Source organism: Cibotium barometz, chromosome 46 (assembly GCF_041138505.1).
Source record: "Cibotium barometz isolate CiBa-2024 chromosome 46, ASM4113850v1, whole genome shotgun sequence".
Taxonomy (NCBI): Eukaryota; Viridiplantae; Streptophyta; class Polypodiopsida; order Cyatheales; family Cibotiaceae; genus Cibotium; species Cibotium barometz.
In genome coordinates this window covers 30,019,795-30,039,219 of record NC_141091.1, presented here as the reverse complement: position 1 = coordinate 30,039,219, position 19,425 = coordinate 30,019,795, and the positions used below count along the sequence as shown (strand labels likewise).

The 19,425-nt window shown below is 41.4% G+C and overlaps 1 pseudogene across 1 annotated transcript in view; it reads left to right on the top strand.

Annotated features, from left to right (window-relative positions):
* The first annotated feature begins 3,926 nt into the window (after positions 1–3,926).
* LOC147612104 (putative syntaxin-131) overlaps positions 3,927–19,425 on the top strand; it is a 41,587-nt pseudogene continuing 26,088 nt past the window's right edge. Inside the window, exons 1-4 of the transcript XR_015263682.1 lie at positions 3,927–3,940; positions 6,966–7,136; positions 7,275–7,364; positions 7,449–7,629. The product of XR_015263682.1 is annotated as a putative syntaxin-131 (transcript). The remainder of the gene's footprint in view (positions 3,941–6,965; positions 7,137–7,274; positions 7,365–7,448; positions 7,630–19,425) is intronic.

The following is a 19,425-nucleotide window of genomic DNA, read 5'->3' as shown; positions in this document are numbered from 1 at the left end:
AGATTGTATCCGATTACCTCGAACAATGAATGGTCGCGATTGGATGTATATTTCTCGTTCGAGATACGTGGACGATGGAGATGTGCTAGTCAAATATGCCTACGTGGATACAGCGTGGCCCTGATGTGGATCCGAGTGGCATAGATATCTCGATCGAGATATTGTGGTGGCGGTGACATGTATTGGTGACATGGATGACGCCTGGAAAGCCGGACCTGCTAGCGTGGCATTAGTTGGCATCTCGATCGAGATATGTCGATTTAGGCTCGGGAGCCACGTGTGGTCTTTTGATTGGCGGCACTATCACGATCGAGGTACTCCGCCCGAGATGGATGGATGTCCCAATTTTGGAGAGAGTGAACGAAAGTGAGTACCCTCATCTTGCAACCACCCTACAGAGTTCAACAATTTCATCATGGATGTTCGAAAATTACAAATGGCTATGGTGAAAGTTTATGACATCAGTGTACATGAGTGCAATGGAAGGTTGAAATTTGTTTTGAAACTTGATGAGAGTGAGGTGATCAAAGGACAGAAGCTGGAAAGGGTTAGCATTACTTTAATGAATAGAGCTTTGGATGCAAGTATCAGTAATGCTGATGAGAAGCACTTTAGTGTACAATCCGAAAATGAGATTTGGTGGCTGGCTGCATTTGAGGTGACGTGTTATCCATTTTTAAAAAAAGAATATTATGTTGCTATCCTCTTCTTATGATGTTGTAGACAATCTAACAGTTGTTGTTAACAGGTTCCAACAGAGACCCATGAAATTCTGAAGTGGTACTTCAGTCAGACTGAGCTTCCTTCCACTATCCAGCAGCAGTCGAATGGCGAAAAGCTTTATGTAGAAGGATATGGTGAATATGAGGTTGAATGGCACCTGGCTGCAGATCTTAAAACCTTGAAATGCATGTTTGGTATTTCCCAAAGAGCAATGGCCAAGTATCCTTGCCTGTATTGTATGACCGAACGAGGTGTCTCCAAAGGAGGAAAAGAGAGAGAATGGAAATGCCTAAATGCAATCAGTAATAGGCGTGAACCCCCAAATCGTGATGCTCCAAGAGTGGATCCTAATTGGGATCCAATTCTTCCTATCCCTTTGATCAGAGTTCATATTTGTGTTTTGCATGCGCTGGTTAGAATAATTGAGAAACTAGTCTACATGTACATCGAATTTTCATGGAATATGAAACCAGTAGTAGACAGTGAAAGAACTATTAAAAAAATAGAGCAAGTGCTTTCAGATGCAGGTTTACATTGTGGTCAAGTGAAGATTGAGAAGGACTTGAGAAGATCAGGGAAGACCGGAAATGTTCCTAGCAAACCATGTTTTGGAGGTGCAAAAGCCAGAAAGTTCTTATCTAATCATACCCAGAGAGGTCATCTGGGTACAGATTTTGAGGTGTGGAGGAAGCTTCATGCAGCTGTACCTGATCAAGGCTCTTCAGGACAAGCAAGGGTGGCAAAGGCCAAAGCGTGGTTGGCACTTGATCGCCTAGCACCTTTGTTGCAAAAAGCAAGGTTTGAAGATGGGGATGTTGAGAAATTTGAGGCAGTTGTGACAAAGTTCTACACTAGCTATGAAAAGGCATGGGGTGCGACAAACTTGACACAATACATGGTTATTACTTGAAAACCTACAGCTTTGAGTATTTTTTGTTGTTCAAAAAATATTGTACGATACTAAATGTCTTGTTGTTGTTGAGCATTTGTAGCACATTTTGCATGCACATGGAACCTTATTTGCGGAAGAGTTTGGAAGCCTTGGGATTTGGTCTACCCAAGGCATGGAAAGATCTCATTGGCAAGCACGTTGTGCCTATCAAAGGGCCACTCAACATGGAGGAGGAATAAAGAAAAGTAATCCCATGAAGCAACTATGTCAGTGGTGGTATAGGCGGATTCAAGTGAGGGCTCGTGTGAAGATCAAACATGCTGAATCAGCTGTGTCATGTGCAATAAGAAAGGTTCAGGCTGAACGGAGACATTCAATATATGTCTCCTCTCACAGGGAAAGCAGAATCATGCTGAATGGCTAAGACAACGACAAAGACAGGGCAGAGTGTGGAAGAAAATTGATCATTGAAATATATATTGTAAAACAATGATGTAACTGTGAAAGATTTTAAAAGAACAAGAGCTTTCATCTATGTCCCATATAAATGTTTCCAATATATATACATTTCATAGTTTGTAATGGTAAACAAGAAGAGTATTGAGAAATATGACGAAACTTCTTAGCAACTGGAACAATCTAAATTTGTTAATCTGGAGCAGAGACCCCCCAGCCGAGCCTTTTTTGATGACGTTTCTGCATCATCTTCTTCATCCTCTATCAATGGCACAACAGGGACCTTTGGCCTTGCTGTTCTAAGAAGATGCTTCTTCCCGCAATCACTCAACAGATTAGGATATGTGATTCCACATGCCAACCCGTAAGCAGCATATGTTAAATAATATTTACATCTTAACAAATATACTCCAGGTCCCTCTCCAAAAATTCGAACAGCTTCTTGCCGCTCCAGAAGTATTGCCTTGTTTGCATTCAGCCTTAAGTGATAGCCACCTAAATACCTGGATAGAGTCTTTATCGCCATCAGAGGAAAACTGTCATTGTCCTTGGAGAAGCTAGCGTGAAATATCACAATTTGAGGGAATTTTAGGCGATGTATATATGTTCCTAGTGTCGAATCGTGGCCCAATCCCGCCATACGCTTGCCTGAAGCACGTTTGAGGAATGTGTCTTCATATATTTCCAACTGAAAAAATAAAGGAGCATTCCAGAAACAACATCACCAAACATTTCAGGACAAAGTTGATAAAGCCAAATCCACAACAAAAAAAAACTAACCTCTTGGTTCTCATCTGCTTCAAGCAAGGCGTCTTGCCATAAATTAGTGCTCGAACTAGGAACGGTTTCCGCTGACTTATTTGGCACATCCCTACACCCTCCCATGTTGGTGATATTCAGTCTGTCCCTTGCTTCTTGTAGCTCTTCCTCTGTGGCATCTTTTCCTTCATATCTAAGGGCATCAGCATAGATCATCTTTAGTGTTGCTGCAGCAGATAGGAACTCGGTGTCTTTCACATGGCTATCCACTAGTAAGTACTTGTCTATCCCATCATCATCTACAAAATTGTCATCGACCTTCAGATTTTGGGCTATGAAAGCTATGCAATGGTCCTCCCTTAAGTTAAATACATGTTGTATGTCTGTCAGCAATATATACTCTGAATCTCCTACTTGGTAGGAGGGGAGTAATGGCGTTGGAATGGGGGAGGAGTCATCTGATTCAATCACAAGCTGACCTACATCACTGTTTTGTTCTCTAACTGCCTTAATATCAACCACCGAACTGAGCTTCCTCTCTTCTTCAACATTGAACTCCTCAATTACATGAGGAGTGTCCTCCTCTTCAGCAACATCCTCAATGGTGGGAATAGCCTGACGAGAAATCGTGTCTTCACTTTCATTTGTTGCATGCGGCTCTGTACATTCTTCATCTGTTAATTGCACGTTCATGTGCAAGAAGCATAAAAAGGCATAAGAGTATTTCATCAAGCGGCATTTTCTTTTGTGAAAAGGGCATAGCAAAGCTCTCTTCTTATCACATGGCACCTTGTGCCAATCCCTGTTTAACCTCTGCTTCTTCTCCGGCGACACCTTGAGATTAAAATGAATGTGACTTTTCCCATCAATCATCATTGGTTCTTCATTTGTGAGCTCGTCAAACTCTTGCTTTGCCTCTTCGAAGTATCCATGATGGCTAGAAAATGTATCCTCCAGAGAAAAATCGCAATTGAACATCAACGAAATTGCAGGGTGCAAATCATGATGTCGACATTTGTAGAGGAAGTCATATAATAGAGTTGCAGGTGTTTCTTTAATCTCTTCGTCCACATCAAATTTGACTTGAACTTGCACCATGGCTGAATTCAAGTCTGTAGATAAGACATGGAAAATATTAGTTCAAGCAATGAATCAAGAGACAGTCGATCTTAAACAACAAATCTCTGTGTGGTGTAAATGGATTCAACATAACGCGAGAGGAGATGCCAGAGGAATCCAGGTATTCCTCCTCGCGTTGTAGTGAATCTATTTTCCCTAACGCAAATAAAATTGCAGCTAAGTCAAGGACCTCTTCTTGCGTTATGGTGAATCGATTCAGCATAATGCGAGGAGGAATATTATGCTTCCTATGGGACCTTCGCTCGCGTTATGGTGAATTGATTCACCGTAACATGACGACTTTATCATCCTTTGGCAACGCCTCTAACGTTATGGTGAATTAAAAATAAAGATAGTTCTCCAGTACCCATACTGAGAGAGGAGGTGTCAAACGAATTAAAATACTCTTCTTCGCAGTTAATTCACCATAAGGCGAGGAGTCATAGGTTTTCAATTCACCTTAACGCAATGAAAAGACAAAGCAAGAAGTTCTCCACGACTGAAACCAAAACAACGAAATAACAAAAGAAGAAGGAAGCACAAAAGAGATAAAAATACCAGGAAAACGAATTAGGTTGGAGGTTTGTCTTTGAGGTTGGATACAGGAGGATGATTGATGAAGGAGGGTTGGAGGAGATAGTCAGTCGTTGATGGAGATGAAGGCCGTTGGTGGGGAGATAAATGAGAATACGAACTCCAAGAGAGGAAATAAATGAGATGAATATCCTAGAAAATCTGTTTTTAATGCTACGCGACACGTCAGCGCCGCGTTTTCACCCGCCATTCCATGAATGCCACGTGGTAGCCCGCCGTGTACCTAGCACGTGTACAAGCTATAAAGTTTAATCAAAGCCCTTTTTAATGCTATGCGACACGTCAGCGGTGCCTAGTCGCCCTGGCAGCCCGCCAGCACGTGTGTTCGCTCTAAAGACTAATCAAAGCCGTTAATCACGCCACCTTTTCGTCCTCTTATCGATTTTGCCTTGTCCGTCCTCCTGCTTGCCTCCAGGTGACTTCCGACTACCGCCACAGTACTGAACCGATTTTCCACCTCCTGCACGACAGTCTCCATCCATTCGCACGCAAGAAATGTAAGTTTTTGTATACTACTTGATTGTTTTGTAAGTTTCTTGTATATTGCTTGTTTGTTTTGTTTTTTCTTCGATTGTTTGCCCTGTGCCATTGTTTTTTCTTCGACTGTTTGCCTTCTGCCGTGGTGATTCGATTCACCTTAAAGCACACGACGGGCCATTAGAATCGCAATAAGCTCCATGTCTTATGGTGAATCGAATCACCATGGCAGAAGGCAAACGTAAGAGATTCGCGATAATCCTCCTCCCGTTGTAGAAAATCGATTCACTATAACGCGAGGAGGATTGTTTTGCTTTGACTGGCCCTTAGACTCGCGTTATGGTGAATCGATTCACCATAACGCATGACCAAGGGGCAAAGGATTCACGATAATCCACCTCTTATTGGTGTCAATTATTAATTCACCTCCTACACGACAGTCTCCATCCATTCCCACTCATAGAATGTGATGAAAGTGTATTACTTGATTGTTTTGTGAGTTTCTTGTATAATACTTGATTGTTTTGTTTTTCCTTTGACTGTTTGCCCTCTGCCATTGTTTTCTCTTTGACTGTTTGCCCTCTGTAATGGTGATTCAATTCACCGTAAAGCAGACGACGAGTCATTAGAATCTCAATACTGCTCTATGTGTTATGGTGAATCGAATCACCAAACTGCAAGACGGAATGGTAAGAGATTCGGGAGAACCCTCCTCCCGTTGTAGTAGATCGATTCACAATAACGCGAGGAGGATTGTTTTTCTTTGACTGGCTCTTAGTCTCACGTTATAGTGAATCAAATCACTATAACGCAAGATCGAAGCTCAAAGAATGCACGATAATCTGCCTCTTATTGGTGTCAATGAATTCACCATAATGCGAGAAGGATTATTGTGTTTCTGTGGGCCTTCATCTCGCGTTATGGTGAATGGATTCACCATAACGCGAGGAAGTGCATATTGCTTTCTTGGCCCCCCTCTCTCGCTTTATGGTGAATTGTTAATCGTGTACTACTGAATAGCAAAGTTTTCTGCTTTTTCTTGCGTTTTCAGATGGCTCGTGTAAGGCATACAGCTAGACCCATTGACAATGCAGCTCCCTCATCTACTGGGAAGAAGATGGGCATTCTGAAAGCCTCAAGATCAAGGAAATCAAGCAGTCCTTCTCGATTGTCCAAAACGCAGCCTAGACTAAGGCGTTTCGCAGAGCATTTGGCAGCCTTGCGAGAAATCAAAAAGTTTATGAAGCACCCGACAGCTGCTATTCCCAGATTGCCTTTCCAGAGGCTTGCCAGGAGAATTTGTGAGCAGAATGGAATTTTGTTTAGGTGGAAGGCATCGGCCTTGTTTTGCTTGCAAGAGGCCACAGAAGATTGGATGATCGAAATTTTTTTTGGATAGTTACGTTCTTGCTGCCCACGCACACAGGGTGACAGTAAATGAACAAAGATTTTTTCAGCCTAGTAGCCCTTCGTTTCAGATACGATAAGTTACTTAGACCAGTTACGTTTACTGATGAACGAATGTTACAAATTTTGGATGTCCGTCCTGTACAAAAAGTGAGAATTGAAGAGGTGACCGAGGGAGGTCCAGATCATGAGCATCAGACTCGGGCAAATTTAATGACAAGCGCTCAAAGGGAACATCAAGCTGCAATGCTTGCATTGCAAACAAAAAGGGAAAATGTTCGCGCACTCCACGCCATGAATTGGGAGGCGCTGCAATTTTTGTTGCCGGAGTTCGATGTACCCTTTAATATTAGAGGGCATAGATGTTATTTCCCGATTCATGCTGAAGAAATCAACATTTTGTTTGATCCCAAAACTGAAGTCAACCACAAAGTGCTCAGATGTGTTTTAAGGTATACTCTTTTCTCTGTCCTCCCACAATTTTTCATTCTTGGCTCTTAAAGTTGATGCCTCACTCTTGATATGTTTCCTTGTGAAGTTTTGTTATTTCGCTATTGCCCGAGGATGTACAACAACGAGTGTTCCAAATTGATTCACTGGTCTCAACATTGTTGCTAGTAGAGTCAGTTCTGTACCTCGATGTGCTGAACTGGTTTTGGGAGGTCCAGCTGGACGATGCCCGAGTATTTTTTTTGGCATATCATGAAAAGTGAGTTTGTCTCTCTCTCTCTCTCTCTCTCTCTCTCTCTCTCTCTCTCTCTCTCTTGCATGATGTTTATAGGAATCACCGTACACGAGTTATATAGTGCTTCCTTTGGATTGAAACTAATAGAAATCTATTGTGCAGTTCCCATTGGAGTCTTCTACTAGTCGACGTGCAAGAAAATGTCATTTACCTTGCAAATTCGACATTTGGTGTCCATGGAAATGTTTTGCTGTAAGTAAAAATCATTAAGATACATATCATTGTTTGAGTTAGAAGTCCGGATTGATCAGGATAATGATTGGTCTCTGTTTACAGTGGAGTCAGGAAACTAATGGCAGCTTACGAGAGCCTCAGCATGGACATCGACACCCTGGATCGATCGACCATCCGAAGGGTTAGTGTCCCCAAACAAGAAGATGGCTACAGCTGTGGGTGGAGGGTTGCACTTAATGCAATGTTGCTGCTACGAAGCATTTTTCAGCTCCCTTCAGAGGATGTAAGCATTTTCAGCTCCCATACGCATGCGTGCTCTTGTTTATCTTCTTATATATTGTCATGTTGATCTTATTTATGCCTTGATGAATTGTGATGGCAGTTTCCATCAATGTCTCGCTACGTGGACCTAGACGTCCAAACGTTTAGGGAGGAAACGATTGCGAAATTGATCGAGGTCGCTGAAGTTATGCCTCCAGACGGGCCAGTGGACTTCATCCCGCCCAATCCACGAGGGGGGATAGGCCCCCTTGAGCCTCTTACATGGGCTCCATACTTGGGAGAAGAGCCATGGCTCCATCCTGAAGCCGATACCTATGGGTTCCAGTAATAAATAGTTTTTTCCTTCTTCCAACAAATGTACGTTTGTAAATATGCAGCTATACATATATTGGAGAGAGAACATCAATTGTAAATACACTTTTCATTTGAAAATCAGAGGATCAAATTTGCTACTGTGTTCCTTCACTGCTTGCTTTCTTACTTTAAGCCTTTTTTGTGTACATAAAAATTCAATTGGGGAATTCTTGCCTTCATTACATTGTTTTAAACAATAAAGCATTACAAAAGCAATGTTCTGAATAGATAAGTTTATTGCATATGGAAAATACATTGTCACCGTATACATGGTCACATCATATATCATCTAGTGCCTCCAATTCATGTGGGGCTGCAACATCTTTACAAATGATCTGATGCTCTCTTCTTTTACTTAGCTTTCGACCATCGAGCTTGAAGCAAAATTGATCTGGAGGATTCTGAATAGCTACTTCTAATTCCTTCCTAACATATTCGAGAGTCCAATTCTCTTCCACTTCCAATGTCAAAGATGGGTGACCCTGTCGAATCATAACTATATCTATCAAGCAAGAGTGGTTGCCATCTCTTGTATCTTGGTCCATGCTTTCCCAGTTGTTGTTGATCCATCGCCACCTTCTATAAGTAAATGACATGCACAGATGTTGCCTGGCAATATAGTATCTGATTCCAAAATATCATTAGGATAATTTTTCGAGTATAATCAAATAAGCGTTGTAACTGTTTCACAAAAATACATTATAATGTTTTAACACTCACCGAAATGCAATGTCGGAGCTGTTCAATCGACATTCGATCAAATCATCTCCCTTTGATGATTTCACTCTCCAACCTTTGTCAAACAAATGATCAAGCCAGGCTTCATCTACATCTTTGCACACAAAAGTTGTTCTAGTTTTTCTCAATTGTTTACAATCAGAAAATAAATGAACAAAGCATGCAATTGGAACAAACAAACTTAAGTGCACATTTCTTGCACCAATGCTAGGCTTCATAGCACATTTAATATCATTAAACATTTTGGTCCTGTATGACTCTATCACTTCTGTGTCAAGCAATGGCCACTCAGGACTATCAAGTGCGGGCAACGGAATACGTTCCAACTTTCCATGTCGACTGGATTCTGTGGGCAAGGTATAAAATGAGTCATAGAAATATGTTCTACTTCTTGCGAGATCACTTGGTGCACGACCTTCATATTGAAGTTTCCCCACCTCACCATGTACGACATTCAAGAATCCCGTCAAGCATTGTGCAGGCTCCCACTCCTGAAGATTGGATGGGTACAAATCTGTGCAAGGCAAAAAAATGTATATCAATCACCTTATTTGCAACATTGAAATACAAAACACAAGCACTTACAATGTGGTCTGTGTCTTGGGAAGTCCTTCCAATGGTCCCACGTTGATCTCTTTTTGCATGAATACATGCTCGATCAACACTTCTTTGACAGTTTTCCCTCCTGGTGCCATCTTAAAGTCAAGGATCCTTCCTTTCCAATGTTTGGCCAAGTCTTCAGATGCCTTTCCCTTCACTCGGTAGTGGCCTTGTTTTCCTGGCTGCATAGTGACCCAAGAGTACTTCCTGTATACTTGGGGAATCCATTCTTCGTTCTCGTCTTTTATGTTATACAACACAACAGATGAGATACTGCTCCTTGCTTGTTTCAGTCCACTTTCGGGTGCCATGATAGATTAACAGACGTATGAGAAAGAAGAAGTAGTAGAAAGTGGATGACTGGGCTAACCGCTTTTGTGGATCAAGGAGGGAGGATGAAATGAGGGACGGTGTGTTCTTTTGGGCACCAAAGATGTTTTGAGATTCAAAAGTGAAACTAAGTTGAGGGAATAACCGGGAGAATGTGTATCTATCTATTCCAAGCATTCAAGCTTCATTAGTTCTAGGGGTGGTGGAAAGAATTTTTTAGTGCTCCACGTCGAACACAGGAATGTGGAAAACATTGTTTTATTGTGTTAGTTTCTGACAAAAAAAACGGTTTTAAATATTTTAAGACAAGGTGATGGTTTTTTTTAATATTTCATGAAGATAAGAGTTTCTCCACGTTTTGGGTGGGTTACAGAGGTCCCACCACCGGTGAATCTCGTTGGTAGATTACATGTCACTCAATCTATGTGTCTATTATTATATTATTGTTGAAACAGCCCTCTTTTGATTCCAGAATTTTCCTAATGGCGCTGTCAAATTGCTACTATTAACACTTGAGACGGTAGATTAAGTTAAGGGATGACAAATTGAGAACTTGCTTGACTGAAATTTCTGTGGAGGAATGTTCAGAAGGAAATTTTTCGGTTTAATGGACCATTATCATGTTAAAGATATGAATGATATGATTTGAATGAATTGTTATGAGTTCTATATAAGGAATATTTATCCCAGTATTCCGTTGGGTTGACCAGAATATAAGGAACCCCAGAATAAAATTAGATCTTAAGAAAAAGAGTTGTCCTCTACTTGCGAGATGAGGACATCTCGCACTTTTTAAGTGGGGTAGAATGTAAGATTCCTCCCCAGCCTTTGAGGTATACAGGAGTAAGAATCTCCCTTTTGATCTTATAATTATTTCCTCTCTAAAATAAAAGAAAGATTCTGTTAAAAAAAAAGATCCTTTCCCTAGAATACTTCTCAGGAGTCCTACCTGTTTTAAGGATTCAGAACAATGAGTTCAGAAGTGAAAATCGGTGTTTTGGATACCACGGTTTTGGTTTTCATTCGAGTACGGCCCAAAAAGAAGTTCTTTATCTCTTGGGGAGTATAAGAAGTTATCCCCCAGATATTGTGAACCTTATCTGAATTCAATGAAAGTAGGTGACTTAGCCTACAAGCTTCTTTTATCTCCTCATCTCAAAGTTCTTAATGCCTTCTATAGAGAAATGTGCCAAACCCAAATCATGGAAAGACGGTAAAACTTCAGTGGCAAGTTACCGTTGGCTTCTGGGTTACGCTAGCTCCTTCCTTTATATAAGTCGTAACTTTTACTTGTCGTTTACAGTAATCTTACTCCCATCGATCTCCTTTCTTTCTTAATCTCCTTCATGGCTTGGCAACAAGAATTAGTTTTATCCATAATGATTCCTCACCTTCAAGACGCAAGTGAGTCTGTGAAGAAGGATTTTATAGAACAGTATGAGCGCTCACTTTTCCCTCACTTGGGAACTTCTGTAGCTCAGACCAAATGGCGAACCTATCAAAACATAACTAGGGTAACACCTTGGGGTCAGCAGCACTTTCGTAACAATGTCCGCTTGGCCATGGTTATTGAAGCTTTGGGTTTGGGTCCCCGATACTACTGCGTCATGAGATCAAGGCATCTTGGGTTTTCTGAGCGGGTCTTCTTACTAGCGTGTTTTCTTCCTCATGAGAAGATATGTCTTTACCCCGTTTTTGGCTTGCCTCTCAGAGGTCCTTTTGTTAGATCACCTCATACCACTGAGATAGGTGCAGCAATAACCAACAGAATTAATCCCATAAATGAGTTACCTTATACTTGTGCAGCTTGTGAGTGCTGCTTTTGTGATCATATGATGGATGGGCTTATGGAAGTGTAAAGGGTTCTTCTATCTTTACTGTATAAGTTCCGAGAATGAATAAAGTTTAAATCTTGTTCTTATCTTGCTCTCTTTGAGACTTTTCTTGGTGGTCTCATATTCGTGCATCTTGCGAAATTACCCTAGTTTGCGAGATGAGAACATCTCGCGTTTTTTAAGTGGGGTAGAATATAAGATTCCTCTCCCACCCCCTTTTTGATGTCTAGTATCTTCCCATGTAATCAATCCCTCTTCAGAATTATAAAGACCTTGTTTCTAACTATTTTAACCTAGAGAGAGAAAATATTCTAGAGAGAGAATATTCAGATTTTGAATATTTTTGGATAGAAAAATATCTCTTATAATTAAGATGAATTCCCCTGCAACAGAAATTCAAAAAGAATTTTCCAATGTGCAATTGGAATTAATTGGAAATGTGTATAAAGGACCTTAGCCTAAGGGTCTAGATTTTCAGAAATTTTTGGATTATGGTCCAATTAAGGTTCCTATGGGCCAATAGCATCAATCCATGTGTAGGGAGGAGATAAATCCAATTTGTAAAAGAAGATACCCAAAAATGAGTAAATGCTCACATAAGATGAAGAGTTGAAAATGTACAAGGTTTATTAGTAAAAAAATATGAGCAATATTAAAAATATGAGATATTTTGGGTATCCAAAAATGAGTAAATGCTCACATAAGATGAAGAGTTGAAAATGTACAAGGTTTATTAGTAAAAAACTATGAGCAATATTAAAAATATGAGATATTTTGGGTATAATGATTCCATTTTGACACATATGTAAGGAAGGGGAGTTCTTTAAAGGAGGTGCATATTTCACATAAGATGAAGAGTTGAAAATGTACAAGGTTTATTAGTTAAAAAAAAAACTATGACACATATGTAAGGAAGAGGAGTTCTTTAAAGGAGGCGCATATTTCACATAAGATGAAGAGTTGAAAATGTACAAGGTTTATTAGTAAAAAACTATGAGCAATATTAAAAATATGAGATATTTGGGTATAATGATTCCATTTTGACACATATGTAAGGAAGGGGAGTTCTTTAAAGGAGGTGCATATTTCACATGCTTGAATGAGTTTTAAACTCATAAAAATTGAGATATTTCATCTCTCCTCTCTCCTCATTCAAGTCTAGTTCCAAAAAGTTAGCTTAACTGACCTAAAAATGGTCAAAAAGTGACCAAACTGACTTGGAAAATTCTAGAATCAGTTTGTTTGGGTAGGAGCTCAATTTTTCCTATAAATGGAAGCCTCCCCTTGTTAAAAAATATATAGTGTTTATGCATCGTTACTCTACTCCACCTAAGCCAAGAACTGTGAATTCATTAATAATTCACTAGTTTTTGGAGCTTCCCTCTTTCTTCAATCCCCATTAGTGGCTCCATCAACATATTTAACCAATTGATTGGTTGGGGGCCTCTACTGTGAACAAAGAATCAAGCAAATTGTAAGGTAATTAGTGAATTTTGATCATTTTCTATAATTTCTCAATGTAGAGATGGACGCATTGGTCCATAATGATACATGGGACTTGGTTGCACTACCAAAGGATAAGAATGTTATTGGATGTAAATGGGTTTACAAAGTGAAGTGCAAATCTGATGGTTCTATTGAAAGACATAAGGCAAGATTGGTAGCAAAGGGTTATGCACAGACCCATGGATTGGATTATGATGAGACGTTTAGCCCAGTGGCTAAGATGGGCACAGTTAGAGCAGTCATTGCTATGGCTACAGCAAATGGCTGGGAAATGCATCAGATGGATGTTAAGAATGCATTTCTGAATGGAGACTTACAAGAGGAAGTGTACATGGCACAGCCAGAAGGGTATGTACACCCTAGATATCCCACTCACGTATGCAGGTTGAAAAAGGCATTGTATGGTCTAAAGCAAGCACCTCGTGCTTGGAGTGATAAGATGAGCAGATATCTTATCTCACTTGGTTTTCAGATTTCTACAGCAGATTCTTCACTCTATGTGAAGAAGACACAGCATGGGATTGTTTTACTAGTCATCTATGTGGATGACTTGATTATCACAGGTGATCATGGTGCAGATGTGATGCAGGTCAAGAAAGCTTTGAGTGGGCAATTTGACATGAAAGATCTTGGTGAGCTGAGATACTTCCTTGGCATTGAAGTGGTGAAAGATCATGCAGGTACTTACTCATAGGCTTATACCCTATCATGCCATATGCGCTACTTGCCCAATCAGCATCATCTGTGTAGCCATGTATGTCCAAGCTTTTACCACTCTCATAGAATAAACCATAATGTGCTGTGGTTTTCACATATCTCATGATGCGTCTCACTGCATCCAAATGTGGTTTCCTGGGGCTCTGCATAAACTGGCTAACTAGCCCCACTGCATAACTCAAATCCGGGCGTGTGATAGTCATGTATATGAGACTGCCAACCATCTTCCTGTACATAGAAGGATCATCCAATTCCTCGCCATAATCAGCCCGCAACTTCACATTTTGCTCCAATGGTGTACTCATAGGCTTACACCCTCTCATGCCATACTTTGCCAACATATCCAAGGCATATTGGCGCTGTACTAACCAAGTACCTGCATGATCTTTCACCACTTCAACGCCAAGGAAGTATCTCAGCTCACCAAGATCTTTCATGTCAAATTGCCCACTCAAAGCTTTCTTGACCTGCATCACATCTGCACCATGATCACCTGTGATAATCAAGTCATCCACATAGATGACTAGTAAAACAATCCCATGCTGTGTCTTCTTCACATAGAGTGAAGAATCTGCTGTAGAAATCTGAAAACCAAGTGAGATAAGATATCTGCTCATCTTATCACTCCAAGCACGAGGTGCTTGCTTTAGACCATACAATGCCTTTTTCAACCTGCATACGTGAGTGGGATATCTAGGGTGTACATACCCTTCTGGCTGTGCCATGTACACTTCCTCTTGTAAGTCTCCATTCAGAAATGCATTCTTAACATCCATCTGATGTATTTCCCAGCCATTTGCTGCAGCCATAGCAATGACTGCTCTCACTGTGCCCATCTTAGCCACTGGGCTAAACGTCTCATCATAATCCAATCCATGGGTCTATGCATAACCCTTTGCTACCAATCTTGCCTTATGTCTTTCAATAGAACCATCAGATTTGCACTTCACTTTGTAAACCCATTTACATCCAATAACATTCTTATCCTTTGGTAGTGCAACCAAGTCCCATGTATCATTATGGACCAATGCGTCCATCTCTACATCCATTGCTTTTTCCCATACATGCTCTCCAATAGCCTTTGTATAGCATGTAGGTTCCACATGCTTCACCATAGATGTCATGTATGCATAGTGCATAGCAAAATCTCTGTATGTCAACCTGTCAACAGGATATCTGACCCTCTGGGATCTCCGCAATGCATGCGGGTCACTCTGTACACCTGTGACTCTAGCATGCGGTGGCACATATCTGTCCTGTCTAGCACCAGGTGTGCGTAAAACAGGTATGCCAAGCTCCTCATCCAAACTTTCAGAACTGGATGACTCATATCCTATGATTCCAATTCCTTCCACTTTCTTTTTGCCTTTATCCATAGCACTACTCCCAGTGCTTACACTCTCATGCCTCAAACGTCCTGACCATGGACGTACACTGCTGCTCTTAGCTTCTGCTCTGCTGCTGCTGGCCCAGACATAGTAGTAGAACTAGAACTTGCTTGTGATGGCAAGTTCACAGGCACATCTGCTTCCAGTGACTCAATAACACCTTCATCTTTTGCTTTATACCAACTAGCAAGCTCATCAAACACCACATCACGTGAGATGACCACTTGTCTAGTTTGTGGATTATAACACTTGTAGGCTTTTCGATCCTTTGCATATCCAACAAATATACATTTCTCTGCCTTATGATCCAACTTCCTTCTTCTTTCATCAGGTACATGCACATAGGCTATGCATCGAAAAACTTTAAGATGTCCAATGTCTGGCCTGTAACCTGTGAGCCGCATCTCTGGCGTGCTTCCATGAATGGCTGCTGTAGGTGTTTTGTTCAATATATAAACTGCAGTAGCACATGCTTCTGCCCAATAGTAATCTGGCATGCTCTTTTCATTAAGCATCGCCCTTGCCACTTCACATATAACTCTATTATTTCTCTCAGCCACACCATTCTGCTGAGGTGTATACCTGCATGTCAATTGTCTCCTTATTCCATGCTTCCTCAAGAAATGCTCAAAAGCTTTTGAGGTGTATTCACCACCTCCATCTGTCCTCAGACATTTAATCCAACAGCCATACTGCTTTTCTGCAAAAGCTTTGAAATCCATGAATTTTTCCAATACTTCACTCTTCTCCCTGAGAAAGTATATCCATGTCATCCTGCTAAAGTCATCAATGAATGTAACATAGTATAAGCTGCCTTTGATAGATGGGTTTTGTGCAGGACCCCATACATCACTGTGTACTATCTCAAGTGGCCTTACTCATATTTCCTTCTCTAGGAAATCTCAATCTTGCCTGCTTCCCAAACTGACAGGCTTCACAAACATGCATATGTCCATCATATTTGAACCTAGGCAAACCATTGACAATGCCTCTTGTTTGCATGTTCTTTAATCTCTGTATATTAACATGGCCAATCCTCTTGTGCCACATATCAATATCCCGTACCACATTCCTGCTCTTTGAGAACATGGCTGATTTTAGCTCAGGATTTCCAGCATCCAGCTTAAACAGTCTTCCTTCTTTCTTGCCTTTAGCAATCACTCTACATCCATGTTTAAAGTCTTCAACGAAGCATCCATGCTCATTGAATCTAACCTGTAATCCCTGTTCTACCATTTGACCAACTGAGGCCAAGCTTTTAGTGATCGAAGGCACATACAGCACATCTGACATAGACTTTGTCTGACCATTATGCATGACCAATGGTACACTTCCAACATGTGCAGTATACAGTTGGCAAAGAATCCAGTGTTTCATGCGAGGACCAAACACATAGAGGTCCATTATCACTTTGTCAGAGAGAAGGTGCTGGATGGTACAGTTGATCTTCACTATGTGAAGACTGATGAGCAGGTGGCTGATATCTTCACGAAGCCACTTAGCAGGGAGAAGTTCGAGTACTTCCGGACTATGTTGGGAGTACATGGGATGAGCTTGAGGGGGAGTGTTGAGAGTGTTGATATCCCAAGCTCATCTACATCTTCATCGGCAGTACATCATGAGCTTGAGAGGGGCTGTTGAGATTCAAGCTCGATGTCAGTGTGAGCCAGCTATGCTATGTGCTGGCAGATTAGGTAGGAACATGTGTGAGACATAAATGACCGCGTGTCCAGCTGGTCATAGTGTGTGGACATTAGCTAGGGTTAGTAGAGTGTGGACACAACTCATTGTGTGTTGTGTGGATTATGGATTAGTGCATTATGCTTTGTGTGAGAGTGGACATGGCTTCCCTCCTTGGTTAGGGTTTGCAATATACATTAGGGTTTGCTCCTGTGTGTGTGTCTCCTCCTCCTCTACCGTTCTTTCAAAACAGATGTGTGAATGTGGAGATGAGAGTGTGGATGTATGAATGTGAAAATGGATGTATGCATGAGGATGTATATGCATAGATGTGAATGTGGATGTAGATGTGGATGTATAGATGTGAATGGAAATGTGGATGTGGATGTATGTGAATGTGGATGTAGATGTGAATGTGGAATGTGGATGTGGATGTATGTATGTATGTGGATATAGATGTGGATGTATAGATGTGAACGGGAATGTGGATGTGGATGTATGTGAATGTGGATGTAGATGTGGATGTATAGATGTGAATGTGAATGTGGATGTGGATGTATGTATGTATGTGGATGTAGATGTGGATGTATAGATGTGAATGGAAATATGGATGAGGATGTATGTATGTATGTGGATGGGAATGGGAATGTGGAATGGGAATGGGAATGTGGATGTGGATGTGGATGTATGTATGTATGTGGATATGGATGTATGAAGAGGATGTGATAGTGGATGTATGCATGTGGATGTATGGATGTGGATATGGATGTGTATGTATGAATGTGGATACGGGATGTGGATGTATAAATGAGGATGTGAAAATGGAGGGTAAGCATGTAGATATGGATGTATGGATGTGAATGTGGATGTGGATGTGGATATGGATGTGAATATATGATATGTGATGTGAAGGAATCTGAAGTGAAGAGATGGAAAATGATGTGATTGGATGAGTACATATATAAATGGAATGTGGAATAAGTAATGTGGATTAATGAGGGATAATGTGGAGAAATGAGAGTTAATATAGAAACTGTATTTGTAAACTGTTTCGAATGCTGTTTGTAAATGGCTGCTTTATGTCAAGAATGCTGGGGAAGCATTTTGACCGTCTTGTGATTAAGGTCGTGGAGACCTAGCTGTTAAAGTTGCAACTGCTGACGGAGAGTCAATGGAGGACATCTCGCGTAGCAAGGTCGGCCGAGGTCTTGACCAGCCTCGGTTCGATTAAAATGGTGAGCTTCCGGTACGGTGGATGAGGGACCAAAGAAGCGGCCTATGAGTGAAGCGCTAGGTCACCTGCGAAGGATCCTAGAGGGTGCTGACCATACGGTGCTCGAGCTCTGGGTTTCCCAGGATACCCACGCGTGCATCGAGGAAGATATTGGAACAAGGAGTAAGAGTTGTTTTCTGAAACCGGGCATGGATCTGGTTGACTGACCTTGCTGGTCTTCAATGGATGAGTCCATGGCTCTTTTTATGGATCTGTTGGTTGATCTTGCTGATCTTCAACGAGAGTCCATCTTGATTTTTATAAGTGATTATATTGCCTAGTATTATGGGCTAGGAACTATTGAAAAGGCCCTTGTGTGGACAAGCGGTGAGCGTTCTAGTTGCCAATGATGCCATAGATACTCTGATGAAGGAATGATGGGAAATTATGAATCAACCGGATAAATTGGAAGATTGTGATCAGTGGTACTATGGTTTCATTAAAGGATTGTTTTAAAGTTAGCTGATGCTAAGAAAAAGGCAATTTCATATTGGGTGTGTAAGTGGTATGGCTAGTTTTATGTTTGCATGAACTTCCGGCTAGGGGGCCTTGGAACTCTTTTCCTTGGTACCCGGGACAAAACCTAACCAAATTCCAAATTGGATCCCATCACTACAGTGGTTGGGTGGTTGGCTAACCCATGGGATCGGATGGAGTTAGGCTGGACTGATGGATCCGTAAATCGAGACTCAATTTGTGTTATTACGATAGATAAAGTAAATCCCGGATAGTAATTGTTCTATGGATAGGAATCAACGGCTGTGCCTCTTGATGGGAAAAAAAGCGTTGATCCCAATGATCCAAGTGCAAGTTTCTTCCTTGATCCAACCGAGTATCTTATAGGTGCAGTCGGATCAGCGTGATCAGTAATGATCTTGACTACGTTAGAGTAAAAAGTTATCTTGGTGAAATCGCTCGTGCTTTCCGGGTAAGGGAAGTTTTTCCGGGTTCGGTTTTGGAAAACCGACGGATTAGTCTCTTGTCCGGATATCCGTGGACGAGGCCCCGAGTGTGGGTCCCTGCCCCGCGCATGAAGTACTACTTCCGCTGCTAGTACCCCGAATCTGTCGCATGGTGGGGACAGGGATCTCACAGGTTCCCCACCTTCTCTCTCCTCATTTTACCATGACAGCATGGAAACCTCCCACATGCACACACACGTTTCTTTCTCTCTCTCACAGTCTACCATGGGCGGCCTTCCTAGGTGTATGCTTGCTCTCTTCATGAGCATCCCCTTAGTGGCCTGACCAAGGGCTGCTATTATGGACCTTGCCTATGTGTGTGCCTGCCTGCTCCAAGACTCACGCATGGCCTTACTCCAAGCCACATGCACAGCCGGCCTCGCTTTCCATTGCGTAGGCTAGCAATCTGCCAAC